At 40.7% G+C, this 23903-nt stretch overlaps 1 protein-coding gene across 1 annotated transcript in view; it reads left to right on the top strand.

Annotated features, from left to right (window-relative positions):
- The first annotated feature begins 2492 nt into the window (after window positions 1-2492).
- The window catches only part of CNOT4 (CCR4-NOT transcription complex subunit 4), a 71910-nt gene continuing 50499 nt past the window's right edge, over window positions 2493-23903 (top strand). Inside the window, exon 1 of the mRNA XM_088532876.1 lies at window positions 2493-2620. The gene's annotated coding sequence lies outside the window, so the exon portion shown is untranslated. The remainder of the gene's footprint in view (window positions 2621-23903) is intronic.

Here is a 23903-nt window from a genome sequence, read left to right as displayed (position 1 = left end):
ATGGGTACTTCTGGAGCATAATCCTTTATAGGTAGTTTGATATGAATATGTACAAAACAAAGTTTTTGAGAAAAATATGCATTTCATATATATTTGCACTTGAATCTTATGTGTTATATATGAGATATACAGTCATATATTACACATGTGTGAAAGTATCATTATATGTCTCATTTTCAGAAGAGTACTGCATTTGTGTTCATATGTTGAGACTACTAATGAAAATAATATTATATTTCTTTTTATTGAGACCTAGGTCTTGCCCACACCTGGTTGTGATATAGTTAATTAATAAAGTTTTCCTCTTGTGGAAATACTCACATCAACATAAAATTGTTTATATGCACAAGTAATGTAACTTGTGGGGAAAGAGAATGAACTCCATCAGCAAAAGAGACTTCACTATTAGTGGAGTATGTGTGTGGTGTGCAGCTGTGCCAGCACAACACTTCAGTGGAGGACAGAAAAACAAAGAAGAAAAACATCATGCCGCTAAACAAAATAGTCAAACCTGTGCATTCTGTGATGAACACTTGTCTTACCCAGCAGTTACTGAAATAAGCAAAACATCAGGTGTACCCTGTCATGGTGAAAGCACTAATAACCTGTGCCTTGGAGATAACTGATGAGTGAGTACCCAGGATGAAACTGCTTATTATAAGAGCTAAGGATGCTGTGGAGGAACTGTAGAGTCATAAAGACTGGGAGTAAAAACACTCTTTTTGCCTGGTAGCTGAGCTTTTGAGGTCCCTCTGTGTGATACTGGGATTACAAGGGGAAAAAAAAAAAAAAAAAAAAAAAAAAAAGTAGATTTACAGGTTCAGCCTTGACAGGTCTGTGGCACTTGGTTTTTCAGTGTCTATGGCAGAGAGAAGAGACCCAAGCAATAGGGTTTGTATGAGTTCTGAAGGCACGAGAAACAAAAAAAGGAGGCAAGACAAGTGTTTTGGCAGCAGAGAGGCTCTCTCCTTGGGAGTTCTGAGGGAGAAAACTGCTCCTGCAAAATTAATTACAACTCCTGAAAGCAGAATTTGCATGGGTTTTCCAACTGAAGAGAGAACACCAAGAAAACCTCCATTGCTATATGCCTTTGGACTTTTGAACAGAAAGCTGTTCCGTACGGGAAATGGACTCGCAAAGCTCTTAAAAATATATATAAATAAATAAAACAAAAATATCCGTTCAGGTACTGCCATGTGAGTGCCGGGTGCCGTCAAATGAGGGCCCCCCGGCTTTCCTGCTGCGGGCGGGTGTGCGGGAAGTGGCCATGGCCACGTTTCGCCACTGGCTGCGGAAAGCGATGCCCTCAAGAGCCACACAAGCTCCCTGGCACGCCGGGGCAGAACCTGCAAGGATGCAGGAGAAGGAAAAAAAAAAGTGGGAAAAAATTGAGCCAAAAAAAGAGAAAGAAAATTGGAAAAAAAAAAAGAAAAAAGAAAAATTAGGGAAAAAAAACAGAGAGGAAAAAGGGAGAAAGAAAGAAGAAGAAAAGAAAAGATGAAAAAGAATTAAAAAAGACGGAAAACACAAAAACGGAAAAGAAGAGAGGTTGCTGGACACCCCGTGCCGTGGGTTGTGTCGCGGCGGCGGCGGGAGGAGCCCGGCGGGACCCCGCGGGCCCCGCGCCCGCTGCCCGCCCGGGGCCGTTGCGGACGTCCCCGTTGGCCGCGGGGAGTCGCGAGCTCAGCGGCGAGCAACGGCCGAGCGCGCGCGGCGCCCGGGGCTCCCCCGCGTGCGGCGGGCGGCGCGCGGAGCCTCCGGCGGCGGTAAAATACAACGGGCTTCACCGGGGCGGGGGGTGACAGGGGCGATAAAATAAAATAAAATAAAATAAAATAAAATAAAATAAAATAAAATAAAATAAAATAAAATAAAATAAAATAAAATAAAATAAAATATAAAGACGGTGTTTTGAATCTGCACACGTTTAACGGCCGCAACAGGTGGCTGAGGCGGCCGGTGGGTTTACGGGGAGGGGGGGTCTGCCCAGTGAGCGGGGCTGGAGGAGGTCCCGGCGTCACGCCGGGGCGGAGGGAGCGGCCCGACCGTGCAGGTCCGACCCCTCTCATCCGTCTCCTTCCTCTCTTCTTCCTCCTCCTCCTCCTCGTCCCCCTCCTCCCGGCCGGCGCAGCCAGGGCGGCCGCGCGCGCCTACAAGTCCCGTCATGCCCCGCGCCGTCGCGGCTGTTGGCGTCGCGGCCGCTCGCGCCCCCCCCCCCCCCGCTCCTCCGCCCACTGCCGGCGGCGCAGGCGCAGCGGAGGCGGCGTCCGGGGCAAGTCTCCCTAATGTAAGATGGTGGCCGGGCTGGCAGCGGAGCGCCCCGAGCTCGGAGATCGCCCGGCCCTCGCCTAAAGGTCGCCGCAGGAGCCGCCGCACGTCCCGCCCGCCCGGCCGCTGCCGCACGCCCCGCCTGAGGAGCGCCCGCTGCGATTCCGCCTCCTTCCCCCCCAGCCCCCGCTTCTCCTCGCCCCGTCTCGCTGCTCTCCCCTCCCCACCCTTCTCCCCGCTGCTCCTTCCCCGCACACGCTCGCCAGGCCCGGCCGCCGCTCCGCTCCGCGCCGGGCAACGCAGCGAGGCAGAGCGGCGCCCAGCGCGCGCCGCGCGGGGACGAGGAAGGCGGGTGAGTGCGAGCCGCAGGCCGGGCCGGGCAGGGAGCGGGCAGGGGCCGGGGGCAGCCGGGCCGCTCCGCGCCGCTCGCAGAGCGCCGAGCCTGGGCCGGGACGGCGCAGGCCTCAGCCCGCCCGCCGCGCGCCGGCCCCGGCGGGCGGGCAGCGGCCGCGCCGAGCGCGGAGGCCGCGGCGGAGGCGGCCGCTCCGGGCCGGGCTGCCTCGCGGCGGCGGGGGCGGCGGGGCAGGGAGCTCCCCCGGTCCCCGCCGTGTTTGCGGGCCCGTTTGTGGCCCGGTTCGGGCGGCGGGGGCCGCTGGCCCGCGCTGGGGGCGGGTGCTGGGGAGGGGACGGTGCCCGCCGGGGCCGCCGGCTGTGCCGGCCCGCCGGGCATCGCGGCGTGATTCACTGAGGATTCGCGTGGAAATTTCCTCTCTCTCCCCTTCTTCCTCCTCCCCAAAGCCGGACTCCATTTGTTCTTGTGATTTGCACTTTTTTTTTTCCTGTTCCCTGAGAGAGAGCGTGTGACAAACAGATGGTAAATGGCAGCTTCTTGTTTTCCCTGTTATTTTGGACAGTCCGAGTAACCTCCTGAGACTTGTCTGTCTGTGCAATAATCAATATGTAACTTTCTATCTCCTACTCATAAAATACTCGCAGCTCGTTCCATTTTGTTCCTTAGCAGAGGCAGGTGACACGGCCAGGCAGGGGCTCACATCCTGCCTGCGATGCCTGTGCTAGGGCTCCGAGACCTGCCAGCCTCAAAGTGAGCGGCCCTACAGCGAAAGGGGAGGGAAAATACCCTAGATAATTATCCTAGAATGCTTCGTTATTGTACCTGAAAGGGTTTAATTGTCCATGGCTTGTATATTTGTGTCAGTATGGTAATATCGAATAAGTAGTTCATGGGAGAAGTAATTCTCTTTAGAGCATATGTAAATGTAAGCAGAAACCATTAGCTGGTTAAAGCTGTGGAAACTCTAGGCCTACAGATGTTAGCTTACTCTTACCCAGAAGTTTTAGAAGTTAATGTTGACAAATCACATATTGACTGAGCCTGTGAAGACTTCTAACTTGCTATGCTTTAACTGTCTGTATTTTATTTTAGTTTTAAAGTATCTGGACTCGAGCATCTGTGTATTCTGACTTTGTAGTCGCTTAAGCATGATGACTGGCATTAACTAGAAGACAAACTAGTGCTAAAAGATGAATATGTGGAAGAATGAAATTCCTTCTACTCTCTGTCCCCAGTCTGGAAAAAAAAGTACAGATCCATGAAAAGCAGGGAATAAACTAGCTGCAAGGCTTGAGAGAATCAGTTGTTTCAGGTGGCTTACAAGTACTCAAATATACTTCTAGTTTCTTAAAATCTTTCTAATAATACACTAAGCTTGTGCATAATCTAGGATTCAGATGTGTAGTACCTTAAAATTTTGGGGATCCTGTGTTAGAGTTTCTGTTTTATAAACAAGGTGAATGCATTCAAGTGTTTAGAAATGCTTAGAAATTGAAGTTGGTTGATTTGTAAGCAAAGTTCATCCTAGGGGAAAGCATTATTTTGTAAAGGAGAATATAGTAATAAAGCTCATCTCTGCTTTTAGTTGCATGCTTCTTCAGGTGCCTGTTTATTAGCATTTTAAATGATGACATTTGAAAGGTTCTAACAGTTTTTCTGTCTAGAAAGAAAAGATAGTGAGTGCCTTCCAAAGATAGTGCTCTGTTAAATAATATTCGAATACTTTCTTTTCCCAAAAAGTTTAAGGTCTTCTGTACAACGCCCACAAAATGAAAAGCTTGAGTTAAAGAAGTTGGGGAGATAACACGCATGTGGCTCTTTTATTAAAAATATTCATTAAACAGGTGGTTGTTGTCCTTTGTTGCAGTTGTTCAGGAAAGTTGGAGTATTCTTTGCATGTTAAATGTTTTGAAATTACTCTTGCCAAGATTTTAAGTGTGGGCCCTGAAGGCTTATCTTTGGCACTGCTTTTCAAAATTTTGCCTCTCTTGAAATAATTTCATTTATACCAATAGAATATGTTTTATAATAATGAGTGACTACTAAATGTCTTGTTGTGAAATACTTTTTAGGTCTTGGGCAGCTAAGTTCATCATTCGGGTTCCATGAAGCCTAACAGGCTTACAAGTATTGTGCAAGGAACCTAATCCTACTAGGCCTAGTGAGACCACCAGATGAAGGGTTGTTCAACTCTCATGTGGTGAGTGTGTCCTAGGTCGCGAAAATCACTTGCATAATGTTGCTGGGCTAACTTGAGTAAACGCGTGTTTGAAAGACTACTTAATTTGCCTTGCATTAATGTCCTGAATGTTTTAACTCTTTAAAGATAATGGTGCTTTCTTGCTTTTCACTTGGTACGTCATATCTTTCTACCCGCATTGTCTCATTTTATCAGATGGTAACAGTGTGAAGAGTCAGGGCCCTATGAATATATGTCTGTATGAGACTCTTCTAGTTCCTGGACCATAGTCTGGGAATTTCTTTTCGGAGATTAGTTAACATTTTAATAATTGTAAGCATCTGATAGGTAAAAAGTGAAAGATCTGAGCTTCATCTCAAGTCATGCTAAACCACTTCAGTTTCCAAGCCTAAGCAAGTTATGAAGGCAATGTAAGGATCTAGTAGGGAATTTGACTATAACCTGCTCTGTAAGTGTAAGTATGTAAATACTTTTCCGTTAACTGTTTGGATCAGTTAGATGAGCGTTTTCAGTGAACTTGATTTTGTTCATACCAGAAACTTTGGTCATATCTTTGATTTTGTCACATAGCATTTTTCTTATGCAAGCTCGAACTGACTGAAAAGTCAATCTTTGTGAAGTGTTTTCTTACTTCAGAATCGTATCAGTTTCTACTAACTTAGTGAACATTCAGAACTCATGTCCTTGACTTCTGCCTTTGGCTAGCTTTGTATCTACTAGCAGACTGGCCTCTCCAGCTTACAGAAGTAAACTGCATTTTTTTTTTTTTTTTTTTTAAAAACTAGTGATTTCCACATGGCAGTAAGATCAGGTAATTCTTTATTTTTTTTTCCTACTCTATTCTAGGAATGTGGCACCTATAAGTTATTTCTTTCACTTAGAAAGCACTTCTAAGATACAAACTATTTGGTAAATGTGCATTTAAATGTATTCTTTTATGCACCTGCTTTAAAAACTTGAGGAAGCTTGTATCCAAATTTGGCTGGAGACCACAGGTGAAGAAAATTACATTGCTTTTCATTGCTTCTCTGTATTCTTTAAAAGCTGTATGCTGCATTTTTATTGTCAGGAGAATATTTTTGGATTAATTTCATAATGATTACGCAGTCATTTATGTCTTCTTACTAGGTTGTTCATCTCTTGCTGTTTTTCAACCTGGGGAAGAAGTGGGTTGGGTTCAAGTGTAAAAGGGATTTTGTGCCTTTTAATCACCAATTTAAAATAAAGATGGATGTAGAGAACAAGCCACTGTGCCACTGAACTTGGTGGAAATTGAGCTTAGCTCCTGGCTGAGGCTTGTTCCCACAGTGGTGCTTTTGATTAGTACCTGTTTGCTTGTGAAGCAAGCAGGCAGTATTTGGGCTGACTGAGAGACTTTCCTGCATGCTGTAATCCCAGTGTCGCTTTCTTGTACCTTGATACTATTTTGGGAATACTAGATACCTAAAATGAAGTGGTTTTGCATTGATTGCAATATTACTTTGTTTTTCAGATTGAGGGCCCTGTTGTAGCACAGGTCCTTGAACAGAGTGTCCATCTGGGCTATAAGTTTTTTTTTTATACTCATCTTGGTATAACAGTCTGTGATTCCTGAGAGAAGTTTAATACTTGCAATTGAATGCAAGATTTTGCAATTCTTATTGGCACTAGGAATTTACTTTCTTTAAAAAGACAAAGTATACATGGAAAGCATTTCCCTTTTTTGACTTTAAACTTAAACTAATGAATTCTTCAGAACTTGAACTGAGTCACAGGAACTTTGCAGGAAGACCCCCAAAGTATGGCAGGAGCAATCGAGAATTTACTTCAATTCTTAAGTAGTGCTTTGTCCTTGGAGTTACTTCTCCATGTCTTTGGGCCTTCTCCACAGTGGACTGCATCTCAACTATCTTTTGGACTACTGAGCTCTAATTTCCCTCTTGCTCCCTCAGGAGCAGGGCTGAACAGAAGGCGCATTTACTTTTCCCGGGATGGATGTTGAATGGTTTCTAGATTGCAAGGTTTAATACAGAAACTTGGTAACTAAAAGGTCAGCAACCTTGCTGCGCAAAAAAAAATATGATGCATGGCGTTTTCTATCCTCATGCATGTGAAAGAGTGAGAAGATGGACAGTTTGCCTCAGTGAGCTAATTAGATTCTTTTTATTTGAAAGCAGATTACATGTTGTGTCACGATTTAAGACTTCTATGGATTTCTGTGTAGATTTGATGTGAATCCAACCTGGTTGGTGTATATTAAATTGAAATTACATGACTGGTGGACTTCATGCTTCCTAAAAGCATGAAGTACTCTAGTCGCTGTTGGAATGGTTTTATTGTCTTTATTTCCATTTCTTATTATTTCTTACATTAGCTTAGATTTTTTTAAAAATATGTTTAACTGAATTTGAGCGCAGGAATGAAAGAATTTTATGATACAAATATATGATTAGGAACTTCCTACCTGAGGGAGCTAATGCTGAAAAATTTGATGAAGGTGATGTTCCAGATAGATGAGTAGGTAGTGGTTATTGCTCACAGTTTCTGGTTCGTGATACAGCCAAGAAATCTAAAAAAAAAATGGGATTGGGAAAAACTGCACAGTAACGATCACTGGCTGTGTGGAAGAAGTGCTCAGCTGTCTGTCTTCTCCTGTACCTTCTGCCCGAGCATAATGAATGAAGATAGTCATATGTAGCTGTACCTGTCAGCTCAGGACCTGAAGGTTCACTGTGATCTGCAGAAGTTAGCTTTATCTGTTGAATCATTCCAAAATGGAAACTAAACTTCTCTTTGAAGAGTCACTGCTTATGACTTTTCTCCCTTTTTAATGAGCAAAATCTAGAATCATGCTTCAGCATCTCCTTCATATAAGGTATCCTCCGAGAGTTCCTAAGCTAGCATAAAATTAAAGCCCAAAGTTTCTTATGTCAAATATAGTCATATGGTCAGCTAGCCATATAGTTAATTTAAGTACATTTTCTCCCTCAGTGTAAGTAGTAGGGGGCCTCTAAACTGCTGGAAATGCGTTAAAAACATTAGTGCAAATGAGAGAGAGATCCTGTAAAATTAATGCACTTTGTCCAGTGACTCGGTTTTGCTGCAGTTTACCAGAAAGCTCCCTCATCTGAAGTAGCTCCCTTGTATGTGTTTCTGTTTTTTTTTGTTGTCGTTTTTTTGTTTGTTTGTTTGCATGTTGAATCCTCTTTACTAACCAGCAAAGTTTTGCTTTTATAAAACCTCTTCCTACATTAAGGGTCAAGGAATTTATAACTGAAGAACAGTGTCTGAGAAATTATAGCTGCTTCTTGTCCTCAAAAGCTGCTTTGCTAATACTTCAATTTAGGATAGCATATGTTTAACATATTAATGTTGCGGCTTCAGAGTTAGTGGTGAACTGGTTCTAGAACATCAGCTTGCAAATTTGAACCTGGAGAATGATCACTTGTTTTCTTGTATACAACATCTAGTGCAATTTGAAAATATGGAGGAATAAGTGGGGAATTTAAGGAAATACTGTCTCTTACAGTAATCATCAAGCTGTCTTCTGCTCACCTCAGGAATTGAGCCCCTGGGGATGGGCAGCCTTATGCTTTGTGTGAGAACTACTGTTCTGGTTATGACTTTAGGAATGCTTACAACACAGTGGAGCTTGGTAAGAACTGGCCAGGATGACTGTTTACCTCTTCAGCAGTTAGGCACCTAACTTCAGCCAGAAACTGCTCAGAACTGATTCTCTAGGCTGTAGTGTTTTCCTCTGGCTAGTTATAGTACTGTAGTCAGCTGTCCTTAAGAAATGAGCTGCTTTTTGGTTGAGAGAAACAACCAGCTGCCATTTCCACTGTATTCAGAACATACCAACTCAAAGAATGGCAAAGGCAATCTCAGGAGAGGCTCAGTGCAGCATTATTTGATAGTGCTAGTGTGGTTTGTTTGTGTGTTCTCCCTGAGACTTATATTGGCTGCAGGAGAGACTCTAAAATATAGCACAAAAAATAAGAGGGATTCTGTCACTACCATTTTGGTTTTGCTAAATACGAAGTCATGTATCAAAGAGCATCTTCTCAATCTGAGCAGTTATCAACACAAATGCTTGTGAGGCTTCCTTAATGTTGCATGGTTTTTAAAACAAAAGAAGATCTTAGATCTGATAGCCAGGGCTCCATTCTTTCAAGCCAGTCACTTGAATCTCATATGGCTTCTGGTTAGTCTGAAGAAACTACGCGTGGCTCCTGCTGATCAGTAAGAAACTTAGTGCTATCCACTATTAGCATAAGTGTTGTAGCTTTACTCAGTGTTTTCCTGTTTTGTTGTTTTATTGTGTTGTTTTAGGATATGGTGGGGAAATGAATTTGCAGTGAACTTTTTTTAATAGTGTGCATCTATCATAGTCTAGCAGATTCTGTGTCTTTGATTTAATTTAACACTGTGCATCTTTTTAGTGACTCCATAAAATTACCTACTTGGTTTCCACATACTTAAGGTAGTAGTGGAAGGAATTTATTTAAATTCATTATACACCCTATTTTAGTTTGTGGAAACATATATTCTGATGCATGCTCTAGTTTTGGATAACTTACTGGATTGTTCCTTACTAGAATATTAGATTATTTTTCCCTTTCCGTGCAGCCTTTTTTGAAAGATGACCCAGAAAACTATTTCCGCAGGATATTTTGTAATGCTCTTTCTCTTTAAGGTAATTGTTTTGTATATGACTGTCTCCAAAATTTGTGCATTGTACAATATCTTGGATATTGTTAAGCAGTTGCATGTTCTCCTCCTGAAGGAGATAAAGGTGCTTCCCTGAATGCAGTCCTGGCCTTCCTTGACCTTGTTGTGTAGTAACAAACATGCATTTTTCTGATCAGCCTTGTAGCTTGTGTGCAAGGTGTGGGAGGTGGGATTTGTGATCTGAGTAAACGCACAAAACGGCTACCTGCTGAATTTCTCATAGTCACATAGAGTAAGCAATATAAAGATTCTTCCATCTTCTGAAGTTTTCCTGTGCTTCAAGTTAAACATGCAGATGGCTAAATGAGTCCTTTACTCAGCAGGAATAAATGTGAAAGAGGTCATGGAACAGTAGTGATGGCCTTTTATGAGTTTACTGTTTTGTGTGTGTGTGTTTTTTTTTTTTTTTTTTTTTTTTTCCCCTCAGGTACAGAACATGTCTGTGATTCACAGCAGAGGTTGCAGCATAATTTTAATCAGTTTTGAGACTTGAGGACGTGCAAGTAGCCTTGTTATTGCTAACCTGTGAATTCTCACAGCTTTGTCCTATCAGCAATGCAACCTTCATTTGAAGGCAGTGATACAAGATCCTTATCTGGAGTCTGTGAACTCTCCTGTTTAGTCATAATAAATACCAGCTTTTGAATAATTTAAGGTCATCCCTAATTTCTGTCCCATAGAACTTAGCTCACTGTGATGTGACTCGTACCCTTGGGACAGCTTCTGATTTTAATTTCAACCTTTTGCCTCATTTGTGTAGATTTTGGAATTTTTTCATCCTTATTTCTCTTTTATCAAAGCTTACTGTATGTCAGCTATAGCTGATAATTTCTGAGAGTTGTTGCCTGAGATGCTTAGGCATCTGAGTTTTGTTTCATACTGTTTTTTTTTAATGGTGACAATCTTGTAGGCTTAAACTCACTAAGTTAAGTGTAATCTACCACTTTCTGAAAAGTACATTCTATGGAGAACTGTGGTATGTGTTGAAGTTGAAGGCTAGGAGTAGGATGACTACTTATGAAATAATTTTTTCTGAAATTCCACATTTTTCTCCTCCTTTCCCTAGCAATGTTTGCACAGTGCAAAATTCTGAAATATAAGCCAGGGAAAAGTGAGCACAGGGAATAGGTTTTTCATTATTGCTGTTCTGTGTAAGTCTTTGAGAGGCTTTTAGTTCTACATTTTGGGGCTTTTTTTCCCTCACAAAATAAAACTCTAGGATTTTTTTTGGCTTCTTAAGAAAAAACAAAAACAGAAAAAAAAACTGTGACTGCAACTGCAATGAGGTGGACATTTGTACTCATTACTATTGACTAAAACTCATTGGTGACTCTTTTCAAAGATGCATCCTACTTTTGTCCATTCCTTGATCAGATATAAGCACAATACTCTTAAATTTTCCATACTAAAATCCAACTTTGAGCCAGTGATGTTTTTTCTCAACCAATACCTGATAATTGATTTTTGTTTCGATGTTACATTTTGATTGAACATGCTTGTATTTTATCCAACTCACTTCTCTACATTGCTAGAAATATTTATTTCATTGTCTTGAATTAATTTGTTAGTAGAATTTTTAGATTTTTAGAAAAGCTTTGTCGTTGACAGTTTCAGCCTAAAATGAGCTGAGTCAAAGGCTTAATTTCCAAATGCTTCTGGAAAGAGCCATCGGGCTTTGCAGTCAATAGCTGCAGGGGCTAATACTTGAAAGTTGCATGTGCACCCTTAAATATCAAGTATAGGCACCTAAGTATAAGTTTATAAATCTAAGAAAAAAATAGGCCTTTATATGTTCTACTGTTACTTTTTAGACGCTTAAATATAAGCACTGAGGCCATTATATTCAAATGAGAGGTTTTTAGGTTTCGGAATTGTTTAGCCATAATTATGTTTTGGTACCAAATACTCTAAATTCAGGCTGTGGTCTGTGGTTCAAACACATTGTAACTCCTATATTCAATAGATCTATTCCATTGGGTAAAGTTAGGTACTATTTAAATGCTCATAGGATTGAGGCCTTAACTTTTAGTATTTTGTTTTCTGCCTTGAGCGCTGTATAAATTCAAATCAGTTCTAATACATTACTGTGTTGCCTTAGGTTTAAAGAGAAAATACGAGCAAGTTAGTTATTCATCTAATATTATTGTATCTCAAATTGGAAAGTGTTCTTTGCCTGTGGCTTAAAAACCAACTTGGCTACTCTTCTGTGGTGAGAGGGAATTATTCTCATTTTTTGCAAAAGTCAAGTTTTTCTTGCGTTCTCATACGGCTGTAGAGACGTTGTGTGTGTGTGAATGGCTGAGACTGAATCTGCGAACAATTGTGATGCTGTTTCTTGGGTTTTTAGAACAAGGTTGAAGATGCTGGCCAGTTCTTCTCCTACTCTGCAATCCTTGTCAACTCCTCAAGAATTGGAGACTAAGTTTTTAAGCAGATGCAGGGACTTTTTTTTGTAGGAACTAAAAATAGAGGCTGAATGAGGAATACAAACATTTCTCTGATTTATTTGCTCCCTGTCAGCTAGGGATGACAGTGAGGAGGTGAGTTTTCCAGGTGAGTTATCATTCTTTCATGATAACGTAGCATCACTGCTAGCTTTGGCATCTGCAGCCCTCCTCATTCCTCTGAGAAAGGAGGTGGTGAGGATGGAGTCTAAGCTATTACTTACATATTTGAAGTAAGTTTTAGGGTGCTAGCTAGTTGTTATGAACTACCCTGTGTTTAACAATTTCTTATTCTACTTGCTTTACTTAAAAGTGAATGTCCAGATGGAGTAGAGGAGGCCCCTGGCAGGAGGAGGAAGTGATAGGAACTTTGTGGTACCTATGAGAGGGTTTTATTGCCAAGACTTCTATAACTGTGCCACATAGGAGGAGAAGACACAATAGACATAAATTAAAATGATTCGATGCAAGAAGGACCTTCTTCACCTTAGAGATAGTCACTGTGACAGGTTACTAGAAGAAGTTCTTTGGCTCCTTGGAGGTTTTGATCCTCCACCTGGATAAAACCCTAAGGAACTGGATCAAAGATGACTCTGGAGTAGGAGGTTGACTAAACTCTTGAGATCCTTATTAGCTTGAATTGTTCTGTAATTCTGTAGCACAAACTTAACTTCATATTCACAGTGTTGAAGATGAAATTTATCCTTGTCAAAGGTTGGTTCTGGGCCTGTATATAGAAATACTTTCTGCCTTAATGCAGAAAGTTCAGTGGAGGAAAAATAACACAACTCCTTGAAGTTAAACACTCAGGCTCCTGGGCGTCATACAGAGTGTTGCTCTATGGATTTTTTTTTCTTTAAATTTGGACCGACTGCTTTTTATATTAAAATAAAAAATAATCAGTGGAATTCTCGGAAGCAAGTTAACTTTTTTGTACACTGTCCATGGTACTGCAGGTAAATTTTCTGCCTTTCAATAACTATAGCAAATCTGAGAATGTGTTAGGATAAAAATTTTAGTATTGGAATTGGCCTAGTAGTTTGTTTTTGTTTTTAAGAATTTTTCATATGTACTTTGGGCAAGATACTCATGTTCAAAGCCTCAGGAACAACAGCAGAGCTGTATCTGGTTCGATACTAGTTATTGTAACTGTGTCTCAACATAAAGCCTGAGAAACTGAGCAGGCTTGATGTCTGTTGCCTAAAAGTACATTTTTATAGGAGGTAATCCAGAGCAACTTTTGCAGCTTGCTAGTACAGGGACGTGATTTGACTTGTGGCAAAATTTAAAGTCTCAATTTTCTCTTAAAGTAAAATGCTTGGGTAGCTTGCTGTTGATCAGCAGGGTTATGTATAACCTGAATAATAATAATAATAATAATAATAATAATAAAAAGCTGCTGTTGAATATTATTGTGGTAGTGCGAGTTTCTCAGTGTCCCCTGTGAGACTGCAGAGGATGAAAGAAATCTGATTCTAACACCTGAAAGTCATTTTCTTTTGGTTTGTGCTGTGCCTGATGTTGTTATTCATCCTATTTTTCCCTAGATTTTACAGTTATTCTTTCTCAAAACGGGTAATTTGGGGTGATTTAAGAAAGTGTTTTTAAACAAATCCTTTGTTATGTTAGAATAGCTGTTAGATGAGCCTCAAGGATACAATTTTTTTTAGAGTCTTGTTTACTTCTATTTGTGTTAAGAACAAAGCACAGGACAGTAGCTGCTCTTCACTCTTTTGGCTCAGTCTTGTGATAGCATAGTGGACCTTGTGGCTAGAATGAGTTATGTACTAATGAACTAAAGGGGATAATTGTAAAACATCCCCTATCCTTATAAGATGCCATAAAGTGTGTTAGAGGAATTTCAGTACACAGCAGTATCATTTGAAAGTGCTTCATCAGACACCTACAGCACAGTTAATATAACCATGCAAGTGTGCCTGAATTCTGGCATGTAGGAATGAGAAGACAGTTCATTCTTAAGGCTGACCTTGGTTTGGCTTCTCTGCACAACTGGTAATTTAGTGTGGTGTGGGGAAATAGGGCTAGTGTGGATACTGGACTCTGGCTGACAGATGTAATAAGTGCTTTACATATCTTGGTCACCACTAACCCTGATCTGAGTACAAGCTAAAAGGTCAAAGTTCTTAAATATTCAGTGACTACTGGAAGTAAGTTCTGCAAGCAACATAATTTTGGCTTTCTGCTCTAAACAAAGCTTGGAAGACTAGATTTTGAGCTAAGGATGTTCAATATTGCCAATAAGCATTCACTTTTTTTTTTATTATTATTTGAATTTCTCTCCTATATAACCTGACAGTGAACAATATTGGCCCTTTGACTCTTACTGGATATATTAAAATAAATTTGAAATAATGTTGTAATAACATTGTCATTCTGTGTCTAAGGTTGCAAGTATGTTTAGTCAGAGTAAATTTTCTTTGAAGAATAGAAGTGGGGAAGCTGCTTATGCCATTTAAGCATTTCTAAATCATAATAATTGGGAGATATTTTTCAGAACAATTCTTACAGTATATAAAATTCCTTTTTAAGACTAGGAGGGAGTGGTTTAAGATTTTAATGTATTTCATGGACAGAAGTAAACTTCTAAGCATTTTAAACTTAAGTTTGTGTTATTTGATATATTTCTTGGTGAAGCACATATAGCAACAAATTGTAATAATCCAAGCTTGCAGTTTAGCATAAAACATTTGAACATTATTTACATATCCATACATAATGGATTTTGCCACTTATACCCCATATTTTTTAGATGTCTGAGCAAAGACAAAATGTCAAACTTGGAAACATTTTTAAGCAGGAACCAATATAGCAGAGAAGTTCCCCAACTGTGGGACTGCTTGTTATGGCCACCATGGGATGATATGATATTCAGATGGTATCTGAAACTTCAAGGATTTTTGTTTCCCTTCAGTCTCATGCAAGATATTTGTTCAGATATAGTATGCTGAAGGGTGTGTTTTTCTCATACCCTGTCTGAAAATATTTGAGTGTCTAGTGTATTTTGCAGTAGTATCATGAAAGACAGACCCCACTCCATCAAACTAGCTGTTAACTTTCCTCGGTTAGGCCATAGCAAACCTCAATCAACTTGCTTTCTGAATGGCTGTGCTTCTCTTCTCTTTCTCGGAGGGCAAAGGAGTTTAAACTGTAATTCTTACATTTTTTGAGAGAGGTTTTAAAGTGAGCTTCTATTCTGTTTTGGTAATTTAAAAACTGACATTGGAGACTGCTACCAGTGAGGCTTGATAGAGAGGCAGTGTTTTGCTGTTAGACAAGTGTACTAATTTCTTGTACGTTTTGGCCTAATAAAAGGTCGTTTTGGCCTACAAACCTTATTTATGCCTTTTAAACTGTTGTGGCTGCTTTGGAGTAGAGTCCAGGAGCATGTGTGAACTATGAGAACTTGGCTTCTGTGCCTTTGCTGGCAGCCTCAGGACTCCTCAGAGGAATACAGCACTATAAGGAAGGTGCACGTCATCTTTCCCTGCTTCTTATCTTGTGGCCATCGTACATCCTGAGCTTTCCGAAAAGCTGCTATATGTTTGTGCCTGTAGTGTCTTTACATTATGTTCAGGCGTAACCAAGTGGCTTGTGGTTTCAAGTGGAAAACCTTAATTCTGGCAAGTGCTTCCATAAGGTGACCTTTCAAGTGAAATCCATGATCTTAATCCGGAGAAAGTATTCTGTGTGCTCTAGCATTTTTAGTCTTATTTATAGCCATGTGTCTCGGGGAAGGAAAAACTGGGGTGGTAAATGCCCTTTAATAGTGCTTGGAACATTTCTCGGGCTTTCGGTACTTTCATGTAAAAGTCAAGATACTAAATTGCAGTTTTTACTGAAATACCACTTTTGGAAGTAGCACTTTACCTTGGGACGTTTGGAAGGGAGGAGTGAAAGTGTGAATTCTGTGTGTAGCCACCTTGAAGCTCTTTTGTGGAAAAGCCAGATAGATTGGCAGCTGCTGTAATCCTGAGGAAAGAGCAGCAGGAAGAATGACTCTGCTGATGACATCTTAGACTTTCTTTCTCCCGGGAGAGATTCTTTTTTCTGCTGCTTTATTTCTTGGGGTTTCTTCTCCCGCCCCTCTTCCCCCAGTGAGCTTTTTCCTTTCTCAGTGTCTGAGAATTGAGATGGGAAGTTACGACGGCCACAGGAGTGTTTCCTGCCTTCGGCAGGTGTGCCCTTTGTATAAGGGCTGGCAGTCCGAGGGGTTCTAGCCTCTGTGGGGAATGTCGGTGTAGCTGAGACATGCATATGTAATAAAGTTTCCCTAACCAGAATGGAATGGGGGGAAGCAAGCCACCAAAAAACCCAGTAAAACAAAGCTGCTCTGTATTCAGCCTTTTTGTCAGCCTCTAGCTCATTATTGCTGTGTTAATTCAGGCTGGGCTACATTTTTTTTTGTCTCTGCATTTTGTCAGTCAAAACTCATGATAACCTCCAATGTACTTGTCCGTGTGTACAGTAATAATCACAAGTCTCTCCTACTGTAGTGCCATGGTGGAAAAAAACTTAATCTGCTTCTCATAGTTCAATTCTTCTGTAGCGATGTATTAGAAGTTTTGTGTTGCCTTGAGTCCGGAGAGCAAATATACTTGGTTGTATTCATTGCTGTGGTCTGTCCGCACATTTCTTGTCCTTTGCTGTATAGATCTGGCCCTTATGTCTTGGTTATTAAAAGAATGTGGGATATGTAGGTAGCCTATTGCTAGTAAGGTGCCTGCGGTACTTGCTGGGAAGTGGGTAACCTGGGATTCATGTCCCTGAATAACTTGAAGCCCACCAGGAAAGATACACTATGGGACTCAAAAATTGTAGAGAAAAACCTTTTTAAAACCCAGAGATTAAACCTTTGGCATGGGACTTAGCGTCATCTTGAAAGTGGATGTTCCCAACAGAGAGCAAAACCACTCAACTTCTCACACTGTGATGTTGGAATGCTAATGAGGGTTTTCTGGTTGCTCTTTAAAACACTTAATTACTATTCAGCACCTTGCAGATGAGGTCTAAACCACATTGTAAAGTTGTTGTTATGGGTTTGTAATCACACACTATCCCACACAAAAGTGGCATGGTGTGATGACCCATAGCTTTATTCTTATTTCTGCAAACAAATTCCAAGTGCAACTTCTGAGGTTTTGAAACTAATTCCAGAAGACTTTTTTTTTTTTTTTCCTCTCTTCTTCATCAAGTGGAACTACATGCTCTGAGGAAGCAAATGCATCATGTCAGAGACCAGATAATGCTGTCTGCCTGGTAGTTATAATACACCCAGTAAACACAAATGTATGAAGCACGTATCAGTAATTCGTTCCAATTTCATTATTACTATGCTTCTAGATACCGTGAGCATAGAAATTATGAATATTAAAATAATAGACTGAGTAGATTACTGTTCTTTTTGAATGCAGCTGCTGAGTTGATTTGAGTTTATTTGCATTTTAATATTTCAAATACCTTGAACAGCAGGGGTATGTGGCTGTTTATAATCACCAGGTACGTAGGCCATTTTCTGTTTTCAAAATCGGTTTTACAAATTACTTTCTTGTAAGCTAGCATGACTTGTTCTTATGAGAATTGGTTTTAGGGTGTATGCACTTGACGCTGTAATTATGTCAAAAATTCAAAGATTGGAAGACTTTGTGTGGAACTTCTTACTGAAACAAAAAGGGTGTAGTATGGTTGCAAATGGTTGAGCTCTGAGACCAGAGGAAAAGATCTGACAACAGCAAATCCAAATATGGTATCACGGCAAATGAAAATCCAGCAATTCTGTATCATCCTTGTCATCTTGGTCGCCTTATATATGTATTCGGACTTATAGCAAATAGCTCTGTCCAAAGTAGCGCCTGTACTTAGCCAGTATAACTAAAGGCATAAGGAAAAGCAGAACTGTAACCACTTCTTAGTTCCACATGTCTTGAACTCGGTACTCTTCATCAGATGTGTCTGTTAAGTGTCTACTTTCAGAGCAGTTTCAGCTATTTCTTTAGAATATATTGCTCATTTGGAGTGAAGCACCCAAAACTTGCTGTTTTTTATTTTTAAATCCTCAAGACCTTTACTTTTATTTCTTGAGACTCATTTAAGACCTGCTTAGAAACATTTTGTTAGAACTTCTTTAGAAGTATTATGAGAGCCTCTCTTGGCTTCTTCCAAGGCCAGTGCCTTTAAAGAAAAAGAGACATTTTACTTAAATTTGGTTTGGTTTGACATTCTGGTAAGTGAGATGTTCTTCCTGCATTTGATTTTCTAGAACCTGTTACTTCGAAACTTCTTCTAAATCTCTGGTCTTGACCTTATCTAGAAGGGACCGTGGTGTTTTTGGCAGTATTTTGCAGTGAGTCTTTTGATCATCTCTGTACTTGCCATGCAGAGTCTGGCACTGAAAGTTACTAGGGGGGCGATGGGGAGGCTTGGAGCCAATATGAGGATAAAGTATGAGAAAATTCTTTCTTGATTGGAGTGGAGATGACATGAACATATCTAGTGTTGTAACAAACATCTGTTACCAGTGGAAGGCAGCAGTGTGTCATCTTGTGCTTCTTCCCATGGGATAGTTTTCAGGAGGAGCTATAACTTTTCAAAGAAGTCGTCATGATGGTGCCTAGTCCTCTTGCTCTAGATATAACAATCATGGCACTTGCCACTTCTGAGAATTCTTCTTCTAGGTTCAAGTGCCAGTTGCTTCAGTAATAGTGGGTGTATTGAATGACCACTGAGACTTTTCTTTATAAGGAAGTCTTTTCCTCCTTTGCTCTTGAAGACCTGTACATCATTCCTTCAGGGAAAACCCAGATTTTCTTTCATTGTGAGGTGCAGTACGTTAGCAGAGTGCTAGATGTCAGCTTTGTTATTAGCAGCAACCCTCTAAGCTCCCCTGTTCATGGGGAGACCAGACCCTCTGTAAGAGAGAGACCAAAGACAAGATATTCTGTCTCCTTTAAAGCAGTGGTTGAGCATTTTATAAATGACTTCTGTAAAACCAGCTGGAAGCAGCATAGTATGCAGGGTAATACACCTGACTTACAAGGTCTGGCGTCGGTTTCACAGGGAGGCACTGCATCCATGGGGGGGGCAAGGAAATGGCTTGCAATAGACCTGAGCTTGACTTAAGGTGGTGTTTCGATGTTGGTGCTAATGGGCAGCCTCTTGCATGTAAACTTCCTTTAACTTCCTTTCTGAGCCCTAAACTATTACTAGAGATGGTTTTGAAATGTAAGTAATTAGTTTTCTTCCCAGAAGCCTTGGCCAAGGTAAAAATACCTGGATTGGAGTTCTTGATTATTTTGTCCAGCTGAGAGGATGTCATCTCTGGCTCTGAGGATGCTTCAGCCCTCTGTCTAGTGGGAGTCTTGGTGTGTTAAGATTTGCTACCATGTGGCAAACAGGGATCCTTCTGGAGCCTCTTCACTTTGGCTTTGTGTGGCCTTCCTGCTCTATAGGACGTGTGCAAGAGAAAGCCATACCCGTAGGTCTCAGCTGCGAAACAGAGATCTCTAGGCTGCAATCTCTTGGTTTCACGGCTGATCTTTAGTCGCCATTCAGATAACTGTCCTATGTCTCCTTTGGAGAGATCTGTTTGCTAATGAGAAGGGACAACACCTCTGTGCACGAAGTCAAAAGACAGTTCTTCGAACAAAGGCAATATGAGGTCATGAAATAAGGATTTTTTTTTTCTTCCTCCTGGTGGCTTGGGTATCAGTTGTGTCTTGCACCTAGGAGTTGTGCCTTGAGCTATAGGAGATTCGGAGGTCTGAAGTACTTGGGTGAGACGGTTAGGGACATTGCTGCATCAAGAAGCAAAGTCTTGTCTATGGCAATGAATGTACAAAACAGAAATGGTATGGTGGCCAACAGCCACTTTCAAAGGGATAGTACAGCAGGAAAGTCGGGCTCTTCCATGAATACTGAAGGCTTGGAGCTGTGTTACAACATTTAATGGAGTGCTCTTCAGGGAGTACCATACACAGCTCTCCATTCCTCCTTTAAGAGTGGATGAAGTCGACTCCTAAACTAATCTTTTTATCAAATACTGGGAGTCCAGAAAAGCCCACTAAGGGACAGTGTGTGAGTGCTATAGCTAAGAGTTTTTTCGCTCTAAGACCAACTTTTTTCGCTGTAAGACCAAGTCAGAAACTCTTTTCCCCAGACTTGTTTGCGCTGAATCTTAAAGGCTTGTGACTGAAAGCAGCAATAGACAGTTGTGAATTTGAGGAATTCAGGTGGTACCGGTAGTGTGAAAGCAGAAGCAGTTGTGTGATTACTTGAAAGATGCGGAGTTCTGTAACACTAAATTCTTACTGTCTTCTCATAGACACTCCTTCCTGATCAGAATCAGGTAATACTTTCTGAGCAGTTCAACATGATTTCCTGATGCACTTTTGTAAAGAGATACACAATTTTGGTGTATGCATCTATTGCTTGGCTAACTGCTTGCTTCAGGAGAGCTTACAAAATTATGGAGGGGATTGCGCTGATAGCTTTTCCTGTCTTAAGTCAAACTTTGAAGTCTTTATACTGTGCTGCTTATAGAATGCATTTCTTGTGCTTGACAGGTAGTATATAAGTAACTGCATAGACTTCTGATTGTTGAATTTGTCAAGTCATAGTCATTGTAAAATGATTTTGTAAAAATGAAAGTTGGCTCTAGAGACAGGTAATAAAGATGATACTATTAGGCTTTCTGGTAATACTCTCTATGCCCACGTACTTCCCCAGCACGGAAAGATTTTAGACTGGCAACTTCTTTGATGATTTTTTTTTGTGCCTTGCAACATTTGATATGCTCATGTCACACTGCTGCTTCCGCCCCAGTTGTTTTGTCTAATGACTTTCTTCAACTCTCCTTAAAATTTGTCATGTGCTACCTCTGACAGCAAGAAGTTCCGCAGTTTAAGTGGGCGTTATGGGATATAAGTGTTCTGATGTCTATTTAAAATTTCTGTTTGTTTATTTTTCTTAATGTATGTTCTCAATTTTGCTTTTCCATTTCACCAGCAGTGGGAAGGACTTGTCCTATAGGTACTCTGTCTGCTTTTTCCAGTGAGCCAGTGTCTTGTTTCTCCCGATACTTTGGTATTTCTTTTTATCCTTCTAGTCCTTTTTGTGTGTGGTGAGAGCAAGAGGGGAATTGCAGAGGTGTGTTCCCTATAGGAAGTAGGTGAACTTGAACAGTGGCTGCTGCTGCTGCTTTCCTAACAATTCCTTGTGTTTTGTTTGGCCTCTGAATGCTACTGATTCCTGAGCTGACATGGCAGTGCATAGTTGTTGACGGCTTAGGAGACCTTGTTCCTCAATGTTAATTCCTAGTTTGCCACATCAGTGTGTATGCTGATTTTGATCAGCTGCCTCTTGGTTTCGTCACCTTGCATTTAGCAATGTTGTATTTCATGCTGTTTTATCATTGTATTATCAGTATTGCGTGAGATTGTTCACCTTTCTGTGCCTGTCTTTTGTCTTCAGAGACACTGAGTTCTGTGGTGTGCTCATCTTTAGCTACTTCCTCTTAATTTTCTTTCTCGATTGCAAACAAGTGTAGTGACCTTCTCTGATACGAGGGAGTCATATGGAAATCCCACAAATGCTTTCTCTGCTTGATCTCCAGCCCTTCACAATCAGCTCTTAATCTGAGAGAGGAAACTGCTTTAGGGACAGCTCGATTTCTTCAGAGCTTCATTGAACCCTATTGAAAGCCTATGGGAATAATTTTGTTTCCTTCTTAAATTTCCAGTCCACATGCTCTGATCCTCTCCAGAAATTACTCATGGGGAATGACTTGTCTTTCCAGAAGCAGGGGAGGACTTTTCTCCTGTTTTATTCTGTCCTCCTGCTGACTCTCTACTTTTAACTAGTGTGACCATAGGACTTGATCACAGACTAAACCTTGGAAAGCTGCAGGCTGTGCATCACTTATTCACACCTGGAGAAAATAAAGCATTTCTGTTTAGGATGCTTAATATCTGGCTGAAAGCTGAATCATTTACAATACTGCAGGTACATCTATACTGCTGATTCTGTAAACCCAGTAGGAGACGACGCAGAGAAATTGAGATAGTTTTCCTCTGAAATATTTTGAATGCTCTTCTAGCTGATACTTTTCATCTCTCATAATGAAAAAAAAAAAAAAAGAGTATGCAAAGTTCCTTTCTAAAGTTTCTTTTTTACCTATCAACTTCTGTTCTTAAATTTTTGTTCCTGCGGAGCATTAAAGAGCATCTGTGCAAACTCTTTTGCAAAGAAGCCTGAGGTTTTAGCTCATGGGGTAGTGGCTGTGCACCTCTTATGGCCCCAACATGTTTTTGCCCTATCCTAGTGATCATAAACTTCGTGAAAGTAAACTTGCAAATAAGTTTATTTTTAAACCTGTAGGGGAAAGACCTAGTCAAATGCTTAAGCTACATGGGATTTAAAATAATTTGAAATTAGTTTTTCTGCTCGGAGTTAAGAAAGGGATTTATCTTTCCTTTTTTCTTCCATTCCACCAAGTAAAGCTAGTATTAAAGAGCATAGGTTATCAGAAAAAGATATCTTTTGAAGTCTGTAGAAACTTTAAGGTCCTGCAGATATTTTATCTGTATCATTTAGACTATTCTGGCTCTCACTGCTCTTGGAGTTGTGTGGAGACTTCAGTGCCTCATGGCATCCAGTAGGACACTGAATTGTCAAGAATAAAAGTTGCAGCCTGGAGAATCAGAAGATGATTGAGGTCTTTCAGTGTCCATATAATTTCATGGCAAAATGAAGATCAAGAATTATTCCCTTTTATTTTTTTCTAAAATTAGGGTTTTAAAGTACTGGACTTAGGTAATACCAATACTTGGGTAATTAATACCAGGACAGAAGGTAAGCATTCACATGTATGCTTCACAGGTTCTGGCCAGAGAAATACGAAGAAGCAGAGGTTTATTTCATTCATATATAAAGACATGTGTATGTATTATATACGCATTTTTATATACAGGCATAGAATATGTGTATATACATATTTATGTGTATATATGGCTCGAAGTCAGTTTAACACACATTGCAAGGTAAGATCGATGATTCTGACAAATCTACTTATGTGGTAGCAAGCAGTAATCCCGTGAAGTGTGCAGACATCCAAGCTGCTGTTACTGCTCCTTGACTGCTTGATTTCAGATTTCAGACTGCTTCTGATTTTGAGGCACTGTCTTTAAGGAATTTGAAAGAAAGAGAGATACAATTATTGTAATACACTAAGGGAAAATACCAGCTGAGAGCGTAAGACTGCTCCCTGTAGTGCCATATGTGGCTGTCGATTTATTAATCGATATGTCATACAGAATCCTTCATGCCAGTTCCCTGTTCTCTGGTATCAGCTGCCAGTGAGTTTCAAGATGGAGCAGTGGGCACAGAGCAGTGCCTGAGCCTCAGCAATGGGGTTTTGTTCTTCTGAACTCAGTGCTTTGCATTTATTACTGGAGATGAACAGACGCACTCAAGCTGGAATCACTGCTCATCCTATAGAGGAGCTGCATAAGGCTTTTTCTGTGCGGATTTCTCCATTCTGGACTACTTCTGGTGCTTTCACCCTAGTCCAACCAAACTAAGTCCATATATGTGTTCTTGTGCAGAGTATGGAAAAATATGAGAAGCCTAATATTGTTAAGAAAACAATAATTAGTATGAGGTTCATATCAGTTGTTTAAAATTGGGTGCTTGAAAACCATATAATAGATCTGTCAGTATATGGTACTTAAAGGTCAAGTTTTTGTCTTCTCTTGACAGTGTTGAACAACTACCAGAACTGCAAAGATGGGCAGAAAGCAAACCAATATTATGTAGTCTATAACCATATTCATGGAGGTCACTTCTAACAAGTTTTACATGCAAGCATAAGGAGCTTTGATCAGAGTTATTTAAAGGTGTTGTCTCTTCAGATTCA

The sequence above is a fragment of the Tinamus guttatus genome, unplaced genomic scaffold (genome assembly GCF_059628265.1).
Source record: "Tinamus guttatus ecotype Peru unplaced genomic scaffold, ASM5962826v1 Tinamus_guttatus_pri_ptg000472l, whole genome shotgun sequence".
NCBI lineage: Eukaryota > Metazoa > Chordata > Aves > Tinamiformes > Tinamidae > Tinamus > Tinamus guttatus.
The sequence above is the reverse complement of the archived record's forward strand: the minus strand, read 5'-3'. Positions and strand labels throughout refer to the sequence as shown.